This window comes from Dermacentor silvarum, chromosome 4 (assembly GCF_013339745.2).
Source record: "Dermacentor silvarum isolate Dsil-2018 chromosome 4, BIME_Dsil_1.4, whole genome shotgun sequence".
Taxonomy (NCBI): Eukaryota; Metazoa; Arthropoda; class Arachnida; order Ixodida; family Ixodidae; genus Dermacentor; species Dermacentor silvarum.
The window spans coordinates 189,073,476-189,099,364 of NC_051157.2; the positions used below are offsets into that span (position 1 = coordinate 189,073,476).

The window sequence follows — 25,889 nt, forward strand, 5'->3', positions numbered from 1 at the left end:
GAGCAACACAGATTTGAATAAATTTTTTGCTGACGTTTGCATCTTATATGAGCTAATAAATAAATCTATCGTTGTTTTGACTTTGCAAGGAGGCATACATAAGCTTCCTTATTCCTTATTAAATTCAGGCTCCCACTTGCACCCTCAACGACACACCTCTGGTAACTTCTCCCTCTTGTAGATAAATATCTCGGTATACACATCACACACAACATTTTTGGAATGTGTATATTGAGTTTTCAATTTACCAATGCCAACCACATGTTTGGTTTCTCGCTCCAAAATTTTCTTCATGGGAAGCTTTTATTTTATAAATCTATGGTGGGGTCTCAGATCTTCGAGTACACCAGTTCTGTCTCGCAACTCTCGAAAGTGCCCAAAACCTTGCCGTCCTTGTTTTGTTACATACAATTACTCACGTGTAGCCAATGCGGCTTCTACAAAATCATCGCTTGGTTTACCTTGTCGCCGTATGCGATCTCGCTTGTGTTTGTTTATTACGATTTATTTTATTACTCCCGCTGCTTAAAAGACATATTTTTCAACCTCCCACCTACGTTTCTTCTCGCAGCGGCCACGTTTGAAGCTTTCTTGTTTATGAAAAGAAGAAAAAAAAAACTACCCGCTTTTTTTATGTAAAGCCTTCGGGCTTTGACACTATACTAACATAATTAATTAAATTAATATGGCGAACTTGAACGAGATTCTTGTACTCGCTATTTGGGCTTCACTGATATGTTATGCGCCGCGTAATGTATTGTCGCGATGTTTCTTAGATACGGCTGCCGCTCCTATGTGTCTATTCATTTTTTTTCGAAGGGGGAGGTTGTATTATTTAACTAGAAGCAAGAAATCCATGGGGGCATGTTAGCAAGTGATGCTGTGCGCCGGACTACCCCTTTGCGCACACGTTGTCTTGCTCTACCGTTCTCCTGGGATAAGCAGTGGCAAAAGAATAACAATGAACACATTCATTGATCACTTTGAGTTGTTTTACAGGTTCATTTGTCATGTTTTACATTTCAGCTATAATATATTTTAAAATCAGCACAAGTGCTACGGATCCTTCAGCCGCAGCAGCTTTTGTAAAAATAAAAATAAATAAATAAATAAAAGAATAAAAAAACGTCCGCTTGTCGTTCTTCACTACTATCAGGCGAAGTGACGTCAAAGCCCCAAGAATGCGTTTCACTCTCACCACGTTTTCCCTGCGTTCCCTCGCTTTGCAGTGTCGAAGGTATGCACGGTCTATAATGCGCACAGCCGAGCCTGCGTTGCTAATCAGAACCGGATGGGCGCACAAAGAAGCGTGAATAATTGTCAAATATGTTGCTCCCTGCGGGGACGTCGCCCGCTTCCAAAGAAACGTGGTGACTCTCGGAGGACGAGGGACCCGTACACATTCTGCTTCTGCCTGTGAGCTGTCGTAGCCCATATTTCTTTCACCATGTTTTGCTTGCGAAGCATGCATCAACTTGTCCAGCAACGTGTTCAGTACCAGCGGCTTGACCTTCGCCACTACAAGCTTGGTTCCACATTGCTATTGGGTGAAACATGAACAACTAGCCAAACGTTGGAAAACTGCATTTACTGCGAAATAAGCTCAATTATCGCAAGGTAAGTACAATTGTCTTATTTTTATTCTCAAGTATAGTGCTTCAACTAAGTGCATTGCCTAATACGTGTATTTTCTTTTTTTACAGAGATAATGTACGGCCACTTCTTACTATGTACGTAGACGGTGCTGCACCGCTTCAGCGTCAGCTGAAACGCACTGTCTGTTTGAAAACACGCAGCACGGCACATTTCGGCTAGTACACTCAAGAAGACCAAAGTTGGATTGTCGTAATTCCTTACTCAGGAAGTACATTCTGCGAGCTGACTGGTGTTCAGAACTTCCTGCAAGAGTATAATCTGTTGTATTGCAGCTTGCTTAGGTGTTTATCATGAAACAAAGCACCCTTTCTTTGCTACCTCTGTTCTAAAAGCTTACGCATTGCCAAAGACTAAGTACAGCTACCCACAAGCACTTACGAGAAGTCTCGCGATGAAGGCATAATTCATCAAAATTGCCTAGTTAGAACAAAAATCGCATGTTTAGATGCAGCGGAATTTCCTACCAAATTTTTTCGTATTTCTGTTTCTTTTTTTCAGCTTCAATAATTTGTTTGAATGGAGAAATCATATCTGTGGGAGATTGCCTTCACTATATTGAACGCCATCATGGACCATGCAGTTCAACTGCCGTACAGCATGGATGGAAATAAAAGCAAGAGACTGTTTAACACGCGGCTATGCAGAGTGGGAACAGGTGATACGCATTTAATTTCTCAGTTTTGTACCTTTTGCTTATATTATGCAATGCTGACAGTGTTGTGATAATAAAAGTATATGTATTGTATGCAGATGGTGCCTGAGAGACGCAGACATCGACATCAACCAAGCGCAAGACTTCATAAGAATAAGGCTGCCAGACGCCGTCGACTATTGCAGAAGGCGGCGTTACGCCGAAGCGGCTCAACCCCCCGTAGCGTCATAAACAGAGCTTTCGTAGGTGGCCCACAGGATTGGAGATACGAGCGACAATCTGTATCAACCTATTTTAAGACCAATAAATAAATTGTGTATATTATTTGGTGATTTTATAGTAGATTATGGCATGTTGCATCGAGCTATCGTGCAATATTTGCGTAATTTAAAATCGTAGGAAATAACGGCATCGCCCACATACATCACAATCTGCCAATAGGGCCATGCCAGTGGATAATGCGGGACAATAAATTAACTAAGAGCCGGCTATTGACCAATACCGGCGCTGCCAGTAGGCAAGGTGGGACACTAGAATGGCAATGAACGGCAGAGCCGGCTATCTGCCTGTATTGGCGCTGCCACACAATGGCCGAAATAGGCCCTTTAGTGGCATGGCCGCGCTGGGCCATTCTTGACGCGGGTAGCGCTGCCGGTTTCGGGCCTATATTTGTGCCGGTGTTTGCCGGGATATTGCCGTGCTGGGGCCAGCCTGGTTGTGCTGCCTGGGCCTTGAAGTCGCACACGAAGGTCTTATGGCCGGACATCAAGGCATTCGGCGCACGACAGATCGAGTCTTGGCGGATTTTTACTGGCCAGATCTGCATGGCGACGTGAAACGTTTCATCAAGTCCTGCGATAAATGCCAGCGAACAACACCAAAAGGCAAAATAGGTGTTACGTCTCTGGGCAACATGCCTATAATACGTACACCTTTTGAGCGCGTTGCGGTCGATTTAATCGGTCCTTTTTCACCGAAATCGGACCGTGGCAACCGCTATATTCTAACCCTCATAGATTTTGCCACACGATATGCGGATGCCATTGCTCTCCCTGCAATTGATGCTGTGCACGTGGCAGAGGGAATGATTGAGATCTTCTCTCGCATTGGTCTACCCAAAGAGATCGTAAGCGACCAAGGAACAAGCTTCACAGCAGAACTCATGGAAAAGGTGGGCCGTCTACTTGCCATCAGGTTTCTCCGAACGACTCCCTATCATGCCATGGCGAATGGGCTCGTTGAGAAGTTCAACGGTACCCTGAAGACCATGCTGAAGAGGATGTGCCAGGACAAACCTCGATCATGGGACAGGTACCTTGCTCCACTGCTCTTCGCCTACAGAGAAGTGCCGCAAGCAAGCCTGGGCTTCTCGCCTTTTCAATTGATTTATGGCCGACACGTACGAGGACCACTGACGGTGCTCAAGGAGCTGTGGACCAATGAGGATATCGACGGCGAAACTCGTACAACCTACACCTATCTTGTCGATCTTCGAAATCGCCTTGAGGAGACATGCAAACTCGCCCATAACGAGTTGGAGAAGGCACGCGCAAAGCAAAAAACCTCCTTTGACCGGAAGAGCCGTCCTCGCAAGTTAAACGTTGGCGATAAAGTGCTACTTCTACTGCCGAATGATTCCAACAAATTGATAATGCAATGGAAGGGTCCATTTGAAGTCATCGAACGGAAGAACGAGGTCGACTATGTTTTGAACATAAGTGGAAAAAGAAAAATATTCCACATCAATATGCTCAAGAAATATGAGGAACGCGAACCTTTACAAGTGCAGCAGGTCTCTGCCATAACAGAGGTTTGACAAGCCTTTGACAGACCTCACACGGAAAGGACCAAACAACAGTCTCGCGTGGGGACCGGCTCAAGAGCAAGCGTTCAGCATTTTCAAGAATAAGCTTGGCAATGGTCACATTCTACAAGCACTCAACATGACAAAGAGTAGAATAACGTATGAGCGGATTACCTGAGCCGTGCTTAAATCGCTGAATGAACAAGTGTATACTACCATAGAGTTCAAATTTTTAACCTTTGGAGTGCTAAAGGATAAGAACACAATTGCCGATTTTACTTTTAAAACAACAGTTGTATATGTAGTGAACTCGTTGTCAAAGTGCACCTCCGCGCAACACGTTGGCCTTTGTTTTCCGCCTTCTTCCCCATTAGAAAAGTTGTAAACAACTTTCTTAAAACCGGGGGTTGTCATGATATGGACGGAAGCGCGCGAAAAACAAAAAGACATTGCCGTGTTCGCCGTGCGGGGGCGATGACGAAGTGGTGTGATCGTGTGGCGCGTGGCGCGTGGTGCGTGCGAGTGTTCGGAGCTGCTCGGCGTTGAAGGCCAGCCGGTTCTCGCTGGACGCCCGGTCCAGAGGACCCAGATCGCCCACTACGCCGTCCTTGGACGCAAATGACCTGCGTTCCTGCTGGGCAACTGGTCCAGGGAGCCAGGCGAACGAGGTAACTCGTTCTCGGATGCCAGTGACCTGCGTTCCTGCTGGGCAACCGGTCCATGGAGCCAGGTGAGCGGGGCAACCGCGGTCCAGAGAGCCAGGCGAGCGGGGCAACCGTTCGAGAGAGCCAGGCGAGCGGGGCAACCGGTCCAGGGAGCCTGAAGGGCCTGTGTTCCTGCTGAACAACCGGTCCAGGGAGCCAGGCGAGGTGGTCACTTTCCCGGGCCACTGCCACGACCAGCCTGCTGCCGGAGGCGAGAGCAGTAGCGAGAGCTGTTGCACGGCTACCACGGCTGTGTCTGCTGCCGTCGCTGCTGCAGCTGCAGATCCCATGATACCGTGGGTAGGCCCATGGTGACGTCGTCCAGCCGTCAGCCGACCCTTCGGGACCGACATCGGCCTCTACGCGTCAACGGACTTCACGCAGAGGGAACGCACGGCGAGAGACATTATATTATATGACAGGACACTCTATAGTAGCAGCTTCGGGACTGCATGCGTTAGCATAACGTAACTACATGTCCATAGTGAAGTCTGTACGTTTTGTGCTGTTAATATATATTCTGTGTTTGTGTGCACTCGAGTGGTCGATTTCGTTCCTTGGTGAGTGGTCCTGGGCCCAAACCTCATTATAGTCCATCACCAATCTAACATCATCACTACACCATCGTTTTCATCACAATCTGGCGAGCCTGCCAGGATACCGCTCGTAAAATCATCGAAGGAAATTATCCTCCCTCGAGTGCACGCTCACAGAAACGAAACGATGGATACAGAAAGATTAGCCACTATTGGATCACAGCTAGGATTGTCCGGTGTGGAATTGCGTACGTGGATTGAGAATGAACAGGCAAAACAAAGAGCGGAACGAGCTGCGGAGAGAGAAGCAAGTAAGGAAGCCGACGAAAGAACTCGACAAATTCTTGAGCTCAAATTGAAGCTGCAAGAAGGAGCTCAGAGTGAATCCGCACGAATCAACACTGATTCGATGTCTCTTCCGAGTGCCGCCTCTTCAGTTCTCAACCCGCAAAAGTTGCTTCCGTTGTTCGATGAGCGACGCGATGATTTGCATGCGTACTTGCAAAGGTTCGAGCGCGTGGCAACAGGACAGGATTGGCCACAAGAGAAGTGGGCATTAGCGGTGAGCATGTGTTTGAGTGGTGAAGCACTCACAGTAATTGGCCGAATGACTGCCGCTGATTCATTAGACTATGAGAAAGTAAAGAAAGCTTTGCTGCAGAGGTTTCGATTCACTGCACAAGGTTATCAGGAGAAATTTCGCAAGGCAAGGGCAGAGGATGGAGAAACCGGGAGACAGTTAGCTGCTAGGCTTTCAGGGTACTTCGACCACTGGATTGACATGGCTAACGTGTCCAGAACGTTCGACAGCCTTCGAGACCACATGATCGCCGAACAGTTTATCCGGTGTTGCCATCCGAAGCTTACTATATTCCTGAAAGAACGAGAATGCAAGTCACTCCAAGAGCTAGCTGATGCGGCTGATCGGTTCATTGAAGCTCAGCACCTATCGAATCTCGGGAAGGTTCCGGAGGACGCAATAGACGTCACTAGGAATCCCACTAACGCTCCAAGAAAACCACCACCAAGGTGTATGCTTTGTAAGCGCCTGGGGCATCAAGCTCATGAATGTCGCAACCAAGCTAAAGAAGTGACAAAGTGCAAGTTCTGTGGGAAGGTTGGTCACAAGAGCGACGACTGCTGGAGCATGAAGAGGCATAAGGAGAAAAGTTCAGCTTGCGTGGTCAACGAGAACCGCGATGATTTTTCTTTGTGTCACCCAACTGGAAAACACAAGAAAGGGAAAAGTCGGGACACGTTTGATAAAAAACCGGATGAAAGAAAACCCGTTTTTCTGGTGGAAGGAATGCCAGTAGTGGAAGGGCAAGTGCTCGGTCGAACAATTAGGGTTCTTCGTGATACGGGCAGCAATACTGCAATTATCCGAAAAGACTTAGTTCCTGATCAGAGTTTGACTGGAAAGAGTAGCAGAGTCCTGCTTATTGATGGCTCTGTAATTGATGTGCCAGAGGCCAGACTCCACGTAAGTACACCCTACTTTACTGGAGAAATCACAGCCTTATGTATGAACAAGCCGCTTTATGATCTTGTGCTCGGAAACCTACCCGGTGTCAGAGGACCTCACCAGCCAGATATTAACTGGAAGCACGCTTCAGTCGACCAAAGAGACACTGCGTCGCTCAACTCCAGTGTGCAATTGATACCTGTGGAGCACCCTCACTATGTTTCGGCCATGGTCAAGCCACAAGAGGATAAGACAACTCCATTGTGCGCACCAAAGATAAAGTGGTGTGACGTTACCAAAGACCAATTTGCAGAGGAACAGCAGAAAGACAAAACGTTGAAATCTCTGTTTGCTAAAGTCGACAGAAAGTGCAAGTCACCAAAAGGCCACTGCTATTCGTTCCTTGAAAAAGGTGGGCTTCTCTACCGACAGTACTGTCTTGCTACCGGCAGGACATTTAACCAGCTTGTCGTGCCGAAGATGTTTAGAAGAGCTATCCTTGAAGTCGCACACGAAGGTCTTATGGCCGGACATCAAGGCATTCGGCGCACGACAGATCGAGTCTTGGCGGATTTTTACTGGCCAGATCTGCATGGCGACGTGAAACGTTTCATCAAGTCCTGCGATAAATGCCAGCGAACAACACCAAAAGGCAAAATAGGTGTTACGTCTCTGGGCAACATGCCTATAATACGTACACCTTTTGAGCGCGTTGCGGTCGATTTAATCGGTCCTTTTTCACCGAAATCGGACCGTGGCAACCGCTATATTCTAACCCTCATAGATTTTGCCACACGATATGCGGATGCCATTGCTCTCCCTGCAATTGATGCTGTGCACGTGGCAGAGGGAATGATTGAGATCTTCTCTCGCATTGGTCTACCCAAAGAGATCGTAAGCGACCAAGGAACAAGCTTCACAGCAGAACTCATGGAAAAGGTGGGCCGTCTACTTGCCATCAGGTTTCTCCGAACGACTCCCTATCATGCCATGGCGAATGGGCTCATTGAGAAGTTCAACGGTACCCTGAAGACCATGCTGAAGAGGATGTGCCAGGACAAACCTCGATCATGGGACAGGTACCTTGCTCCACTGCTCTTCGCCTACAGAGAAGTGCCGCAAGCAAGCCTGGGCTTCTCGCCTTTTCAATTGATTTATGGCCGACACGTACGAGGACCACTGACGGTGCTCAAGGAGCTGTGGACCAATGAGGATATCGACGGCGAAACTCGTACAACCTACACCTATCTTGTCGATCTTCGAAATCGCCTTGAGGAGACATGCAAACTCGCCCATAACGAGTTGGAGAAGGCACGCGCAAAGCAAAAAACCTCCTTTGACCGGAAGAGCCGTCCTCGCAAGTTAAACGTTGGCGATAAAGTGCTACTTCTACTGCCGACTGATTCCAACAAATTGATAATGCAATGGAAGGGTCCATTTGAAGTCATCGAACGGAAGAACGAGGTCGACTATGTTTTGAACATAAGTGGAAAAAGAAAAATATTCCACATCAATATGCTCAAGAAATATGAGGAACGCGAACCTTTACAAGTGCAGCAGGTCTCTGCCATAACAGAGGTTGACAAGCCTTTGACAGACCTCACACGGAAAGGACCAAACAACAGTCTCGCGTGGGGACCGGCTCAAGAGCAAGCGTTCAGCATTTTCAAGAATAAGCTTGGCAATGGTCACATTCTACAAGCACTCAACATGACAAAGAGTAGAATAACGTATGAGCGGATTACCTTAGCCGTGCTTAAATCGCTGAATGAACAAGTGTATACTACCATAGAGTTCAAATTTTTAACCTTTGGAGTGCTAAAGGATAAGAACACAATTGCCGATTTTACTTTTAAAACAACAGTTGTATATGTAGTGAACTCGTTGTCAAAGTGCACCTCCGCGCAACACGTTGGCCTTTGTTTTCCGCCTTCTTCCCCATTAGAAAAGTTGTAAACAACTTTCTTAAAACCGGGGGTTGTCATGATATGGACGGAAGCGCGCGAAAAACAAAAAGACATTGCCGTGTTCGCCGTGCGGGGGCGATGACGAAGTGGTGTGATCGTGTGGCGCGTGGCGCGTGGTGCGTGCGAGTGTTCGGAGCTGCTCGGCGTTGAAGGCCAGCCGGTTCTCGCTGGACGCCCGGTCCAGAGGACCCAGATCGCCCACTACGCCGTCCTTGGACGCAAATGACCTGCGTTCCTGCTGGGCAACTGGTCCAGGGAGCCAGGCGAACGAGGTAACTCGTTCTCGGATGCCAGTGACCTGCGTTCCTGCTGGGCAACCGGTCCATGGAGCCAGGTGAGCGGGGCAACCGTTCGAGAGAGCCAGGCGAGCGGGGCAACCGGTCCAGGGAGCCTGAAGGGCCTGTGTTCCTGCTGAACAACCGGTCCAGGGAGCCAGGCGAGGTGGTCGCTTTCCCGGGCCACTGCCACGACCAGCCTGCTGCCGGAGGCGAGAGCAGTAGCGAGAGCTGTTGCACGGCTACCACGGCTGTGTCTGCTGCCGTCGCTGCTGCAGCTGCAGATCCCATGATACCGTGGGTAGGCCCATGGTGACGTCGTCCAGCCGTCAGCCGACCCTTCGGGACCGACATCGGCCTCTACGCGTCAACGGACTTCACGCAGAGGGAACGCACGGCGAGAGACATTATATTATATGACAGGACACTCTATAGTAGCAGCTTCGGGACTGCATGCGTTAGCATAACGTAACTACATGTCCATAGTGAAGTCTGTACGTTTTGTGCTGTTAATATATATTCTGTGTTTGTGTGCACTCGAGTGGTCGATTTCGTTCCTTGGTGAGTGGTCCTGGGCCCAAACCTCATTATAGTCCATCACCAATCTAACATCATCACTACACCATCGTTTTCATCACAGTTACAAAGGATAAAACGTGCCAGCCACACTTTGGCTAGCACAGCACTAAAATCTTTTCAGTGACACCAGTTCATCCAGTACAGACATCCATTGTGGTGGATCAGGCAGTGATTTGTAAGCGTCTCTCACGTAAACAACACTCTCAATGAAGTGTTCTCGCACCGGTATTACAACCAAGTCTGCATGTTCAAATTGCATGCGAATTTTCCACATAGCGTGGAGGCCCAGGACCATAATGAGGTCGTACGGTACTTGCTCTGAGGTATCTATTGGCAAAAGCGTATCCCATACGGGTCCAGGGGTAACTGCTTCTTCAGCGTTCTCTGCAGAACGTCCCAGTGAAAGATCGGGTCCCAGCAATCTAGGAAAACATGTTCTATTGTTTCTGGTTTTTTACATAAAAAGCAGTTGGTGTTCCAGGGGATGAAAATACCCTTGCTATGAAGCCAGGTCTTAACGGGAAGTGTGTTTGAATGTAATTGGAAGAAGAAGGACTTAGTCGATGGCCGTACTGGCATTTTCTTAACTCTTTTTAGCACGTCCTGTCCGGGGCCTCCACGGTGTGGCGAGCGGTACAAAGGTACGGGGAGCATCGTGTCCACAAGATCTCTGTACAATTTTTTCTTTGTAACTGGTGGACAGATACTGCTGTGAGAAACGCACATTTAACATCCTATATGACATCACCACTTCACGCAGGTATCCTTTCACAGTTCCCGGCATGTTCTGAGCCGACGAAACAACGAATCCTGGAAGAAGTCTGCCCAGCCGTACTTGTACTATTGTTCGAAGAAAGAGATCATTTTGATCCCGCAGAAACACAAAGCGTGACACAATTTGTCCGCAAAAACAAGTGAACCAGACCCAGCCCACCTTTCTTGACCGGGAGAAACAAGTTTGTTCGACTCGTCCTCTCCCAGGTAGAGGCCCAAATGAAAGTAGCGAAAATGCGGTGAATTTTTTTACGCTTACCCGCGCAGCACACAACACATTCATAACATACCATATCTTTGAAACTAAAAAGAGGTTGCAAACAGTGGCTCTAGAAAACATTGACAATTGCTTTCCTCTCCAACCGTCAGCCTTTTCCTTTGCTCTCGAAGCTTGGTCGAGCCAGTACGGTTCGGCCTCACGGTAACTTCCGAGAGGCACCCCCAGGTACTGTGTAGGTAACTTTGACCAATTCAATCGAGAAAAGGTCTCGGGCGTGTCTTCCCAACTCCCATGCCAGAAGCCATAACTTTTATCCCAATTTATCTGGGCTCCAGCTGAATCGCAAAATTTTTCGACTACAGTAGTTGCCTCTTTAATACTGGCTTTATTTGTGCAGAGAATCGCGATGTCGTCTGCATACGCCAATATTTTAACGTGTGCTGCCTGTAGTCGATAGCCTGCTATGCGGTCGTTGTTCTTAATGGCCAAACAGAGTGGCTCGAGATAAGCAGCAAACAGAAGGGGCGAAAGCGGGCATCCTTGACGCACCGACGAGAGCACACGAAAGCTATCGGTGAGCTTCCCATTAACAATGATTCGCGTTGAGCAGTCTTTGTACGCCATCGTTACGCCTTCCGTTATGACACTGCCAACGTTCGTATGTTCGAGTATGCATAGTAGAGCCTTGTGCGAGACGAGGTCGAAGGCTTTCGCCAAATCTATCTGCATCATCGCGACGTAATCGCCAATAGCGTCGCAACACTCTAGCACACTTCGAACCACGTGTACATTTGTTGTAATACTGCGGCCTTTAATGCCACAAGTCTGGTGAGGCCCTACCAATGTTTTTATGACACTTTGCAGTCGTTTCGCTAAAACTTTCGTGAATACCTTATAGTCAACGTTGGCTAGAGTTATCGGGCGATATGAGCCTGGCAACAAACGTTTCTTTTCGTCATCACTCTTCGGGATTAGCACGATATGCGAGGTTGTGAAAGACAAGGGCAATCTTTTTCGGTCATACGCTTCGCTGATAACTAGATGGAGGACATGAGCCAGCGCTGACTTAAACGTTTTATAGAAAGTAGCCCCTAAGCCATCAGGCCCAGGTGCTTTACCGGGCGCCAACTCGTCTATTGCGCACTCTATCTCACTCAGGGTAATGGGATGTTCTAGCCGTGCCTTAACTTCTTCATCGAGCTTTGGCATCAATGAAAGGAATTCCGTCTGGTAGCCATCTTTAGGTTCGCGTGGTTGACCTAAGAAGGCTTTGAAGTGATCGACGATCCCTTGTTTGATGTCGTTTTTGTCGGACGTGATGTCATTGCCTTTAGCTAGCTGGCGGATTTCCTTCCGACATGCGTACCTTTTCTCGTCTGAGAGAGCTCGTTTTGTTGGCGCTTCTCCCGCCCACAGCTTCTCAGACCTTGATCGCACAACGGCGGCTTTGTACTTTCTCAGAGTCTATCCTTTCGAGTTCGGCTTTCACTTCCTTTATTTCGTTAACATACACACCAGGCTGGACACTTTCCATGCTGATGAAAAATTGCAGTTGGTGGCGAAGGTATTTTCTGCCTGTTTCAGGTTATGCCGAAGTACACTGCTTCTTTCAATAGCCATTGTTTTTACTTTCTGTTTAAATTCTTCCCATTTAATGGCGAAGCTTGCTAATTCGACTGAAATCAGGCTTTCAAGTTCTTTCGCAACAGCATCAACGAAGGCATCGTCATCCAGCAACTGCGCGTTCAACTTCCAGAGGTCCCAGTTAAAGGTGTGTTTGATCTGTCTTTTCCCAAAGGTGGCAGTTACCAAGCAGTGGTCGCTATATGCAATGGGTTGCACATCATATTCACTACACAAGGGCACCAATTCGGCTGACACATATAATCTATCTAGCCGAGCGTGGCTATCACGCTGGAAGTGCGTAAACTGCGGGTGAGTACCGCTGGCGAAGACACTACCGATATCTTCCAAGTCGTAATCGTGCACCACTGCATTTAGCAATTCAGCACTCCTATCGCGTACGTGTGAAAATTTTGCGCGGTCGTCAGCAGTGCATACGCAGTTAAAATCGCCCAGCAGTATTACCACCTTGTCACAGTTTACGTACTCTTCAAGACGCTCAAAGAAGGATCGCCGGTCTGTTTGAATATTCGGTGCGTAGACACAAATGACATGGAAATCCTTATCGCAAAAACAAAAATCAGCCACTAAAAGGCGCCCACTTTCACACGAAAACACTGACTGCACACAAATGCCAAAGTTTCTTCGAATGAATACAGCGCAACCACCTGATCCACCAACAGCGTGAGTAACACACACGTCAAAGTGCGCACGAAAATTGGACACCATTCTGTCGGTTAGCTCTTGGCTCTCTATTTTCGTTTCTTGGATTCCCACAAGATGCAAGTCATTATCTAAGAGTAGGCGACTTAGCTGACATTGCCGCCTTCTTGCACCGAGCCCTCGTACATTTAACGTGGCTACACGTAGCGCTCCTTCGATATTAGCTGCCATGACTACACGGCAGAATGGTGCCCGTCACAGTTACGCAGGGACGAGTGTTGATAATGACGCGCCGATAACCGCGTTGAGTGCCACAAAAGGGAACACAACCCAACCTCTCGAAAACAACACTGACATGCAACTCGGGCCCTCGATCCTGACACATATCCAAGAGAATAGCGCTCAGGGTGACGGCCATTGCACTCACGAACCCCCCAACCCGCCTCAAGCAAACCACAGTACAGAACTACGGAGGCGGTTTACCCGCCTGCCGTGGATCGGCCGTAATGTTCGGCCGCAGCTTCAAGGTTGGTCTCCTCATACCTGGCGCTTTGGGCGGTGGCTCGTCTCCGCCGCTGCTGTCCTGCAACGTAGCCAGGCTATTGGTCTGGTCGCGCGGACGTTTCCCCGCCTGCAAGTTGGCAAGCCCGGTATGGGTGTCCATGTCTTCATGTTCAGGGGGGGGGGGTGGAGGCCGCTCCCGGGTCAGGTGGGCTCTCTTCCTCACGGTTCGGCATGACTACAGTGCCCTCCACTTGCTCTTGCTGTTCAGTGGCGACGGCTTCATCGACAAGTTGCCCCTGTTTCTGAGGTCGTGCCTCCGACTCTGCAACCTCGCCAGCTGCTTCCTTAGTCGTGGTCGATGTGTCTTCCATATCCGCCTCGTCCATGAGTAGGGCGGAGTTGTCGTCGTTGCTCACGGGTCCGGTCACGCTAGCGTACGTCCGCTCGCACTGACTCTCTTCGTGACCGAAGCGTCGGCAGGCACCACACCGCGGAATGCGGCAGTCGCGACGAATATGGCCCGTCCCGCGGCAGCGTAGGCAGAGAGGGGCCCTGCCCGGCACAACCACAAGAGCCAGCTCGCCGGAGACGCTCACCTGGTGTGGCAGGTCGTCAAGCATTACGCCCGGCTTCAACTTCAGCGTAACTAGTCTTGTGGTAGAGTTCTTGTCAGCCACGCCATGCACCCGCCACCGGTCGCGGGCGACGTCCGTGACCTTTCCAAACGGCGCGAAGGCAAGTCGCACGTCCTCGTCAGGAACGGTGTGCAGCAGCCAATGCACTTTTAAGCGTACATCCTGGTTGGCGGGGTCAATGACGAGGCATCGGCCCTTCTTGACCTGTAGCTCACCAACACTGACGATCTTCTTCACAGCTTCGTTGTCTTTGAAGGTCACGGCCCAAACATGGCTCATACGGTAGGCCCCGAGAGCCACCACTTCCGGCAGGAGCGATAACGGGGCGAGCGCATCGCGGAAATCTTCCACCCGGTATGGGCGGGCCCTGATATCACAATGTAAAAAAACTGTGTTCACAACAAAACGCCCTGTTGGCAAACTCGGCAAGACAACTTGGTACTCGCTGTCCGAGGTGGAAATCCTGTAACCGCGGCCGCTCTGGGCCGGTGAAGCCGCTCCTACGGAGCCCGTCATCTTACGTCCGTCAGGCTCGGTGGCCGGAAGCAGAATCCCGCCACTATACTAACGAGGAGACATGAAAAGGCGCTCATAAAGCAATACATATATGAAACATTGAAAATGCAATATTCTGCGCACAAGTGTAGTAACACGCGCGCGCGAACGATAGATAGCGTGGGTGTGGTGACCATGGGAACACGCGTGCAGAAAAAAAAGGAAAAAAAAAAGACACTCCCCGTCGGGGAATCGAACCCCGGTCTCCCGCGTGACAGGCGGGGATACTGGCCACTATACTAACGAGGAGACATGAAAAGGCGCTCATAAAGCAATACATATATGAAACATTGAAAATGCAATATTCTGCGCACAAGTGTAGTAACACGCGCGCGCGAACGATAGATAGCGTGGGTGTGGTGACCATGGGAACACGCGTGCAGAAAAAAAAGGAAAAAAAAAAGACACTGCCCGTCGGGGAATCGAACAACGGTCTCCCGCGTGACAGGCGGGGATACTGGCCACTATACTAACGAGGAGACATGAAAAGGCGCTCATAAAGCAATACATATATGAAACATTGAAAATGCAATATTCTGCGCACAAGTGTAGTAACACGCGCGCGCGAACGATAGATAGCGTGGGTGTGGTGACCATGGGAACACGCGTGCAGAAAAAAAAGGAAAAAAAAAGACGCTACCCGTCGGGGAATCGAACAACGGTCTCCCGCGTGACAGGCGGGGATACTGGCCACTATACTAACGAGGAGACATGAAAAGGCGCTCATAAAGCAATACATATATGAAACATTGAAAATGCAATATTCTGCGCACAAGTGTAGTAACACGCGCGCGCGAACGATAGATAGCGTGGGTGTGGTGACCATGGGAACACGCGTGCAGAAAAAAAAAGGTGTCGCAGTTTCACCTGAAAGGCGAAGCATCAATTGCGATAGCAAATTTGTAGAGAGCTATACGGAGTAATGATAGTAGCTTTATCAGCTGTATTAACTTGGACATGCTGCAGCACCGGCAGCACGCAGAACTGTTGCCGACGCCGTCGGCGTTTTGCTCGCGTTCGCACAAAATGCGTGCGGCGTTGGTGAGTGTTGCCGGAGCCTCTGATATAAATAGGTACTTGGTGCCGCAGCTAAACGTCGCCTCCCGTTTTACAGAGGACAAGTACTCTAGTGAAAAACGTACTTTGAGAAAATTAAAAGATTGTACAACTTCACGCAGATACCCTGACACATATTGATACATGTTATTCGACGACACAACAAATTCTGGAACGTGGGAGCACAGTCTTAATTTTATTACACATTGCAAAAATTCGTTTCTTTGGTCGCGAAGAAAAATAAAGCGAGACACAAGTTGCCTAATAAACAAGTGACACAAACCCAAGCCTCCGTTTCGGGCCGATAGGAACAAATTTGAGCGACTTGTTCGCTCCCACGTCGATTTCCATACAAACACAGCAAAAATCCTGTGAAATTTCTGCACATTCACGCGTGACATACAAATGACTTGGCACACATACCATATTTTGGATATCAAAAATAGGTTACATACAGACGCCCGTGCAAAAATAGAGAGTTCACGCCCTCCCCAGGCGTTTGTTTTTTGTCGGGTTGTTTCTGCTTCGTCTTTCCAGTAGTCGTTGTTGTCACGATAGACCTGAAGTGGTACCCCAAGGTACTTTAGCGGGCGGGTTTCCCATCTTACATTTACGTATACATCAGGTCTCATATCCCAATTACCATACCAAAATGCAGTTGTTTTGTCCCAATTAATCATACTACCTGTCATGGAACAAAATTGTTTGACCGTGTGGACAACTTCACATATGCTCTGCCTATCTTGACAGAGTACAGCCACGTCATCGGCATATGCTAGAATCTTTACTTCGGTGTTCTGTAATCTAAATCCATGCACATTTGAATTATGAATAATTGATAAACACAAGGGTTCTAGGTACATGGCAAAAAGTAAGGCTGATGCCGGACATCCTTGTCTGATAGAACTGAGTATCTCAATTTCTTCACTGAGCACCCTGTTAACTACCAGGCGTGTTATGCATCGCGAGTATGCCATCTTTAATCCATCAAGAAGCACACTTCCTACTTGCACATGTTCCAACACACTGAACAACACTTCATGGGAAACACGGTCAAAAGCTTTCTGTAGATCTAATTGCATCATTGCGATTTGGTCTCCAAAGTCATCACAAATCTCTAAGACACTTCTTACTATGTGTATATTTGTCGTAATGCTACGACCTCTTATGCCACATGTCTGGTGCGGTCCTACAATGTCTTGAATGACATTCTGCAGTCTCCTGGCCAACACCTTCATGAAAATTTTGTAATCCGTGTTCAATAGGCTAATGGGCCGATACGACGTCACAGACTGGAGTTTGGTGCTATCATCTGTTTTGGGGATTAAAACAGTGTGCACCTCAGTGAACGAGCGTGGCAGTCTTTTCTTTTTATAACCATCTTCGATAACTTCGAACAGCGCGCGTGCGATCTCTTCTTTAAACATGTTATAGAATTCTGCTCCTATTCCATCTGGACCAGGCGTCTTTCCAGTGCTTAAGTCATCAATAGCTTTTTTAATCTCCTGTACGCTGATAGGAGCCTCCAAACTTTTTTTCGTTTCATCGTCAAACTTGGGCACGAAAGAAAGGAATTCGCCACTAAATCCACTCGCCATCGACAAACGCTTTCCAAGCAATTCGCGATAGTGTTCAACAAATGCTTCCCTTATCTGACTTTTTTCTTTCGTCAATGTGCCATTGTACACTATTTCCTTAACTTCTTTTCTTTCTGCATATTGCTTTTCATCACCTAGTGCCCGTTTTGTAGGTGTCTCGCCCATCCAAAGCTTTTCTGTTCTTGACCTAATAATAGCACCTCTGTATTTCTCTTTATCTAAAAATTCGAGCTTGTTTTTTGTATTTTTGATTTCCTCGGTGAACGTGCCCGGTTTCGCATTCTCTTCCTTTAAAAGTGCTTGCAGTTGCAACTGCAAATTCTTCTCGCCTTGTTTCTTCTCAAAATTAAGCTTCGTCGTTCGTTCTATAGCACTTAGTTTAACATTTTGTTTGAAAGTTTCCCATCGTTCTTCCCAGTCATCTTTTTCATCTTCATACATCATCGTTAACGCTTCTGTTACTTTTTTAGTAAACGTTTCATCTTTCAGAATGCTATGATTTAACTTCCAAAGGTTCCAGTTGAACTTCGTCGTTTTTTCCTTCTTTCCAAGCGTGAATCTCACCAAACAGTGGTCGCTAAACGACACTGGTGTAACCAAGTATTCATCACAGCACATCACAAGGTCAAGTGGAATGTAGGCTCTATCTAAACGCGCGTGACTTTGACCCTGAAAATGTGTGAACTGGGCCCTGCCATTAGACATGCAGAGGGCCACATCTTCTAGTCCATTCTCTGCAATCAGTTCACTCAAAATCAACGCGCTTTGATCGCGGATATTTACACGCTTGGAGCGGTCCTCCATTGCGCACACACAGTTAAAGTCACCCATAAATATCACATGTCTACTACAATCAAGAAAACCACTAATTTCTTCAAAGAAAGCTTTCCTTTCGTTCTCGCGGTTCGGGGCATACAAGCAAATCACGTGCCATTCAAAATTCAGTAGCGAGAAATCACATACTACGAATCGTCCGCTATCACTGCTTCTTATATTTGTCTCCACAGCACCAATAGATTTTTTTACGAAAATGGCACACCCTCCCGACAAGCCATTGGAATGTGATACACAAATATTATACGTGGTGCGAAGAGGCAGAACCATTCGATCAGTTTCTTCCTGCCTCTCTACTTTCGTTTCTTGCACGGCAATCACATCTAAATCGTGTTCTGCAAACAGTCTGCTTAATTGGTACTGACGTCTTCTAGCAGCTAACCCGCGCACATTTAGAGTGGCGAAACGAACTGCTCTCTCAAGTCTAATAGCCATTTTTTTTGTTAAAAAAAGGATGCGCTCACCAAAAACAAGGTGTGCCCCAATTTTCGGGTACACACGTAGTGCGTTAGCTGTGTTGTCAAGTGGGCGGATGAGCCGCCCTCTTCTCCCCCTCCTTGACGTTTGGCTTTGCAGTGGGCCGCGGCCGGCGACTAGTTGCCGCTTTCGCCGGAGGTTCACTGCTGCTGGCGTCCTTTGACTCTTCACCGCCGTCGTCTCGTGGTCTCTTTACCACCGCACTATTTTCTTCTGCTTCACGGCAATCCATGAAATCCTCTTCGGGAGGCTTTTGGTGAACTTCCGCTGCCTCAGTGTTTGCACTTGTTTTATTGGTGGCATCCTCGGTGACATTGGAGTCCGTACTCTTCGTCTTCGCTTGAATTGGAATTTGCACATGTGCAGTGATTTTCAAACTTTCCTCAGTTTTCGGTGGCTCATTTTCTTGGGTGCTTGTCTCTTGTGCCCCTGAAATTGCTGCTGGACTCACACATTCTTCTGCTTCGGCTTCGTCCATGGTGAGCTCGGATTTCTTCGTGCTCACCGTGGTCATGGCAGCTGCAGCATACGTCCTCGAGCAGTTTTCTACGGTATGGCCAAAGCGTTTGCAGACGTTGCATCGCGGGACGCGGCAATCCTTTCTGATGTGGCCAATTTGCTGGCAGCGCAAACACCTTGGTGCTCTTCCGGGCACCACGACAAGGGCGAGCTCGCCTCCAACACGAAGCTGATGTGGTAAATCGTCCAACGTTACGTCAGCCTTCAGTCGCACCACAACTGTACGTGTCATGGTGCTCTGCTGGCTGTAGCCGTCAATTCGCCATTTATCCAGTCCTATTTCCATGACCGTTCCGTAGGGGCTCAGCGCGTTTCGCACATCTTCTTCGCGTACGTGGTAGAGCAACCAGTGAAGCTTCAGACGGACGTCGCGGTGGCTTGGATCAATTACGATGCATCGCCGGCCCTTCACCGTCAATTCCGGATCACCCAAAAACTTCTTCGCGCCTTCAGCGGTCTTGCAGGTAACCGCCCACACATGGTTCATTTGATAGGCGCCAAGCGCAAGAACTTCGGTGGGCGGGACACGTTGAAACAGTGGTTCACGGAAATCTTCCGCACGGTACGGTCTTCCTTTTATATCAGCATGTAGAAAAACAGTATTTTGGACAACATACCCAGTTGGCAGAGGGGGCAAAATGACTGCATAATCCTGCGACACTTCATTCCTGGTACCGCGGCTTAACTGGGCCGCTACATCCGCTCCAACGGAGCTCATGATAGACACGTCCGTAGGCTTTCGCGGCCGGAAGTGGAATCCCATCACTATACTAACGAGGAGACATGAAAAGGCGCACATAAAGCATTACATATATGAAACATTAAAAATGCAATATTCTGCGCACAAGTGTAGTAACACGCGCGCGCGGACGATAGATAGCGTGGGTGTGGTGACCATGGGAACACGCGTGCAGAAAAAAAAGGAAAAAAAAAGACACTCCCCGTCGGGGAATCGAACCCCGGTCTCCCGCGTGACAGGCAGGGATACTGGCCACTATACTAACGAGGAGACATGAAAAGGCGCACATAAAGCATTACATATATGAAACATTGAAAATGCAATATTCTGCGCACAAGTGTAGTAAAACGCGCGCGCGGACGATAGATAGCGTGGGTGTGGTGACCATGGGAACACGCGTGCAGAAAAAAAGGAAAAAAAAAGACACTCCCCGTCGGGGAATCGAACCCCGGTCTCCCGCGTGACAGGCAGGGATACTGGCCACTATACTAACGAGGAGACATGAAAAGGCGCACATAAAGCATTACATATATGAAACATTGAAAATGCAATATTCTGCGCCCAAGTGTAGTAAAACACGCGCGCGAACGATAGATAGCGTGGGTGTGGTGACCATGGGAACACGCGTGCAGAAAAAGGAAAAAAATGTGGTTGATCCCTCTTATATAGGAATCGGTATAGAACACGAAAGTGAAACGTGTCTTCACAGAAGTAGTGTAATGTTTATTGCACATTGATATATAATGTCTATTGGTGTTTTGTGGCTAAAGCGCCCTTAGGCGTTGATGCACCCACGCTGACGCCTGGTGGCACGTCTCCTCCATCACGACTACCAACGTCGATGACCATGAGCAACCGTCGTGCATATGGAAGCTGCACTACGCTGCACACGCTAGCACAACGCGAAAGACGAAGCACGTAACTGACACACTAATACAACGCGCAAGAGAAAGCACGTAACTGAATCGTCACCGAGTCAAATCAGCGCGTACAGCGCGTCGTAATTGCAGCCTCCGCGATCAACTTCAGAAACATTTTCAGAGCTAATTGCGGAGGCCACGCTCCGCTGTGCTGAGTACGGTGAACGCCACCTAGGTGGCGTTGGTAGTGCTTCTTGATGCCAGCGTTCCTTCGAATGCTGGCATCGAGGCGTCGTAGTGCTGAGACCACCGAAGCGTTCACTGTCGGTGCGCGTTAAGGCCGGAATACATGGAGCGAATAACCGGCGTCCGAGCGAAGAACTTCGTCGGGCGGCGAACGTCCGACGGCCGGCGTCAAGAAATTTGCCGTCCGCAGCCGATCTGCCTGTCCAAACATTTTCGTCTGGCGAACGCCGCCGCCGGAAGCGTCTAGCGCGCAGCGGTGGACGACAGCCAATCAGGAGGCACTAGTTCCGGTCGCAATGCATGCTGGTGTTTTGCGCGCGCGCGCCTTTTCGCGTCGTCTGCAATCGCGTTGGTGTTGCCGTGTCTGCATGTCTCTGCACCGATTGAGTAGTTCCTAGTATGATCTCTCAGGAATCGCGTTGTATTTGTACATGCCATATCCGCTGATCTGCGAGGAAACAGACAAGCAGTGCAAGCTCTCTACAACAACCTTCAACAGAAATCGTCTGATCTCAGAGGCCACATGCTGTCGTCATGCCTATCTCCCGACTTCCCCGATAGATGGCGCTGGCATCGGATATTTCTTTCGCTAGGCTTAGACGCGTTCGAAACGAGAAGCGATCTCGAAAACTACTCAAGGTTATCCATAATACTCTGTCGTCGAAGCGGCCTGAGACTAAGCGAAAGCCGTTTACGCAGTCATTTGCTTCCAACTAAGTGAATTCTACAAGGACAACGCCAAATTCAGTTCGAAGCGGGCGGCCGGGACCGCCGCCAACACGGCGGCCAACGCGCGGCGGCGTTCGCCGCATGTATTGCAACACAGCAAACATCCTGCGTCGTGTCGCCGCGTCGTTACTTGACGTGTGAAGTTCGTCGAGAAAGTTCGCTCCATGTATCCCGGGCTTTAGTGTCATAATGCAGTACTTCTCTTTTCTGCTCGTAGGCGGCGGCACCGCCCCGAGCAAGAGCGCGGGTACACGGAGGAGTGTTAGATATATAAGGCGCGTCTGCGTAGCTCTCTGCAAATGCGTTTGTGGCGCAATGGGTTAAGCGCTCGGCGATCTATCGTCGCGGACCGAGAGGTCGTGGGTTCGATTTCCAAATTTTGCATGTTTGTGGAACTTTTTCTTCTGGTTTCTTTCTTTGTATTATGTTCTATGACGTATTTCCGTGACGGAAATACGTCAGTGAAGTCTTGGTGGACCCCGGAATAAAACACTTTCGTGTTAAAAAAAAGACACTCCCCGTCGGGGAATCGAACCCCGGTCTCCCGCGTGACAGGCAGGGATACTGGCCACTATACTAACGAGGAGACATGAAAAGGCGCACATAAAGCATTACATATATGAAACATTGAAAATGCAATATTCTGCGCCCAAGTGTAGTAAAACACGCGCGCGAACGATAGATAGCGTGGGTGTGGTGACCATGGGAACACGCGTGCAGAAAAAGGAAAAAAAAAAGACACTCCCCGTCGGGGAATCGAACCCCGGTCTCCCGCGTGACAGGCAGGGATACTGGCCACTATACTTTTTTTTTTATTTATTGCCGGTCTTTGACAATGTACAATGCACATGGTATAGAAACAGACATCACAAAAAGAACACCTACAGAACATACTGAAAAACATGAAAGCCATCAGCCCAACATGGACTGGCGTTGTCAAACTAAAATTCTTTTAAAGCTGTCAGAGGTTCTATCCTCGACAGCCAATCGGGTACAATATCTTGCATTTTCTTGATTTCAATGAAACGAGACATACTTTCTCGAAAATAAATACGAGCAGGCCTAGCATCTGGGTCGCAATGGTACCCTGCCATTCGTGCCCGCCATAAACAGTGGAGGCCATTGAGCATAATTAGGTCGTATGGAACCCCGTCCTCATTGTCAATCGGTAAGTACCTGATCCCATGCGGATTCAACGGAAACTCCTTCTTGATTGTCCGTTTTAGGACGTCCCAGAAGTACACCCCTTCCCAGCAATGCAAAAACACATGATCTACAGTTTCAGGTTGCTTGCAAATCAAGCAGTGTGGGCCCCATGGTACAAGGAAGCCGCGTTCTTCCATGAACGTCTTCACTGACAGTGTTCCTGTGTGTAGCCTAAAAAAGAATGTTTTTGCCCCAGTAGGCACCTCCATTCTTTTCACCCGTTTAAGGACATCCTGTCCTGGTCCTCCACTGTATATCGCTCTGTACAATGGCACTGGAAAAATAATATCGCATACATCTTTATATAATGTCTTTCTTTTCACGGCAGATAAATAATCGAAAGAAAAACGCACAGAAAGAAAGCGCACACTGTCGACTACCTCTTTAAGATAGCCGCGAATCGTTCCTGGCATACTATTGGTACTAACAATGAGCGCCGGCAGCGCAGCTCTTAATCTGAGCTGTAATACCGTACGCAGAAAAGGATCACGCACATCTCGAAAACACAAAAATCTATTGACAAGTTGTCGTACAAAAAGATGCGCCAAGCCCAGGCCACCTTCCTTCACCCGCCTGAACAGATTTGTTCGGCTACATCTTTCCCAGTTAGAGTCCCAGATAAAAACGGCGAACACTCTGTGCAATCTTTGCACATTTACCCTTGAACAAAACAACGTCTGCATGACGTACCACAACTTCGTAATGAAAAACAAATTACATACAGTTGCCCTTGCGAAAATGGACAGGTTGATGCCTTTCCACCTGTCTGCTTTTTCTTTTGTTTCTTTTATTTGGTTCGTCCAGTATTCCTCGCTCTGTTTGTAGCTATCCAAGGGAACACCGAGATACTTGGTAGGGGTTTTCACCCAGCTCACATTCGCAAAGTTGTCCGGGGCCGAGGACCACTCTCCGTGCCACAAACCGAGGGACTTACCCCAGCTCACTTTACTGCCCGTTACATCACAAAACTGTTTCACCACGCGTATTGTTTCCGTTACGCTTTCTCTGTTTGTACAACACACGGCGATATCATCTGCATATGCCAGGAGCTTGACTTCTGCGGCTGCCAAGCTATAACCGCGTATTTGATCGTTCTCAGTTATCGCCAAACACATCGTTTCAATGTAAACTGCAAACAAAAGAGGACTGAGGGGGCAGCCTTGACGCACAGAACGCATGACGTTAATGGGGGCCCCCAATGATTTATTCACAATTAAACGTGTTGTGCAGTTCTGATACGGATACTGGCCACTATACTAACGAGGAGACATGAAAAGGCGCACATAAAGCATTACATATATGAAACATTGAAAATGCAATATTCTGCGCCCAAGTGTAGTAAAACACGCGCGCGAACGATAGATAGCGTGGGTGTGGTGACCATGGGAACACGCGTGCAGAAAAAGGAAAAAAAAAAAAAAGACACTCCCCCTCGGGGAATCGAACCCCGGTCTCCCGCGTGACAGGCGGGGATACTGGCCACTATACTAACGAGGAGACATGAAAAGGCGCACATAAAGCATTACATATATGAAACTTTGAAAATGCAATATTCTGCGCCCAAGTGTAGTAAAACACGCGCGCGAACGATAGATAGCGTGGGTGTGGTGACCATGGGAACACGCGTGCAGAAAAAGGAAAAAAAAAAAGACACTCCCCGTCGGGGAATCGAACCCCGGTCTCCCGCGTGACAGGCGGGGATACTGGCCACTATACTAACGAGTTTTTTTTTTCTTTATTTCCGTTTTCAACAACATACAGTAATACAAGTGAGAAATATTTCAAAAGGTAAAATACATCAGCTAGTCTTGAGCATGATGCAATTTTAAAAAAGGCTTTAGTGACGCGAATTCATCCAATTGCGTCACCCATTGAGGAGCGTTGACCGCAAAGTTCAGTACATCTCTTGTATAGATAACGCTTTCCATGAAATATTGTCGCGCTGGTCGTGCATCAATGTCGTGCAGCTTCGTACAGGCATTCGCTTAACTCTTTTCAACACGTTTCTTTCATCACCCAAATAATAGTTTGCCCTATATAAAGGTGTCGGAAGAAAAACATCCACTAAATCTTTATACAACTTTTTCTTTCCTACAATGCAAAGGTATTCAAGAGAAAAATGCGCGCGAACAATGCGATAAGCAGCCACTACCTCGCGCAGGAAACATGGTAGTGCACCATGTGTTGCAGCGCTGGTTGACACAACATAATCCGCAAGATGGTTCCGCAGGCGTACTTGTATTACAGTTCTCAAAAATGTATCACTCTGATCACGCAAAAAGATAAATCTTGAAACTACTTGTTTCAAGAACAAATGTGACAGCCCTAGTCCGCCGTTCCGCACTGCATGATACAGATTGCATCGGCTTGTGCGCTCCCAACTGGAGCCCCAAATAAAAACTGCAAACACTCGGTGGAGTTTCTGTATTGTCATTCTTGTCATACTCAATACCTGCAATACATAGAATATTTTGGCCACTAGAAATGTATTGCACACATTTGCTCTTGTAAATACTGAGAATTTGTGACTGCCCCATTTCTGAGTCTGGTCTCTTACTCTATCAGCTTCCTCAAGCCAATAACCAGTCGTTGAATTATGGTGTTGCAGTGGCACTCCAAGGTATACGTTTGGCGAATTCGACCATTGCATGTTGCAGTAGACCTCTCGTGTGATTGGCCAGTTTCCATACCAAATGCCGAGACTCTTTGTCCAGTTGACAGCACTTCCTGTGGCTTCACAAAAGGCTGTAGTCTCTTTCACTACTATTTCAACACTTTTTATGTCTGAACAAAACACAGCAATATCGTCGGCATATGCCAACACTTTGACTTCATTATTACAGTATCGGAAGCCTTGAATAGTGGGGTTCTGAAGAATCTTTAAACAGAAAGGTTCTACATAGAGAGCAAATAACAATGACGAGACTGGACATTCTTGGCGCAGACTAGAGGTAACTGTTATACTTTCACTAAGTTGCTTATTTATTACTAGTTTAGTGGTACAGCCTTCATA

General features: G+C 48.1%; 5 non-coding genes across 5 annotated transcripts; all 5 read right to left on the reverse strand.

Annotated features, from left to right (window-relative positions):
* Positions 1–14,789: 14,789 nt before the first annotated feature.
* Trnad-guc (transfer RNA aspartic acid (anticodon GUC)) lies at positions 14,790–14,861 on the reverse strand. The gene has a single exon. It is a non-coding gene; the product is annotated as a tRNA-Asp (tRNA).
* A 5,172-nt stretch (positions 14,862–20,033) lies between these two features.
* Trnad-guc (transfer RNA aspartic acid (anticodon GUC)) lies at positions 20,034–20,105 on the reverse strand. The gene has a single exon. It is a non-coding gene; the product is annotated as a tRNA-Asp (tRNA).
* Positions 20,106–20,261: 156 nt separating this feature from the next.
* Trnad-guc (transfer RNA aspartic acid (anticodon GUC)) lies at positions 20,262–20,333 on the reverse strand. The gene has a single exon. It is a non-coding gene; the product is annotated as a tRNA-Asp (tRNA).
* Positions 20,334–22,184: 1,851 nt separating this feature from the next.
* Trnad-guc (transfer RNA aspartic acid (anticodon GUC)) lies at positions 22,185–22,256 on the reverse strand. The gene has a single exon. It is a non-coding gene; the product is annotated as a tRNA-Asp (tRNA).
* Positions 22,257–24,301: 2,045 nt separating this feature from the next.
* Positions 24,302–24,373, reverse strand: Trnad-guc (transfer RNA aspartic acid (anticodon GUC)). Its single transcript has one exon. It is a non-coding gene; the product is annotated as a tRNA-Asp (tRNA).
* Positions 24,374–25,889: the final 1,516 nt, after the last annotated feature.